The sequence below is a fragment of the Pieris rapae genome, chromosome 1 (assembly GCF_905147795.1).
Source record: "Pieris rapae chromosome 1, ilPieRapa1.1, whole genome shotgun sequence".
NCBI classification, from domain to species: domain Eukaryota; kingdom Metazoa; phylum Arthropoda; class Insecta; order Lepidoptera; family Pieridae; genus Pieris; species Pieris rapae.
The window spans coordinates 5,184,326-5,184,749 of record NC_059509.1 but is presented as its reverse complement, the minus strand read 5'-3'; positions in this window follow the sequence as shown (position 1 = coordinate 5,184,749).

The window sequence follows — 424 nt, the reverse complement described above, 5'->3', positions numbered from 1 at the left end:
GGTCACAGATAATATGTGAAATCAGCTGTGCAGTGTGCGGTGAAGCTAACGGGCCCGTTCCCCGCTCCCCTGCCGTAGATAACCAGATAAGATAAATGCTGTTTGTTTATGGACAAACATAGCCACTTGAAGTGCGTGACCATGCCGTGGGAATATAAGTTCTATTCTTGTATTTTTCAAACTCGAATGTAATTCAGCCTCCATTCCCCATGGTATATATTCATGCTCAGAGGTTTCCTTGATAAACCGTGCTTATCTGCCAACTCTCTAAAAGCTTGAGGTCTAAGCCTTAGACTAAGGATACTTTAAAAAAATATCTCTTAGAAAGCTGCTTATTATGTACGACAGATGACATCTCGTGGAAGTCTGCGTGTTCTGCATAAGTGTAGTATTTTCACTCTGAAGTCAACAGGATGTACCAAGA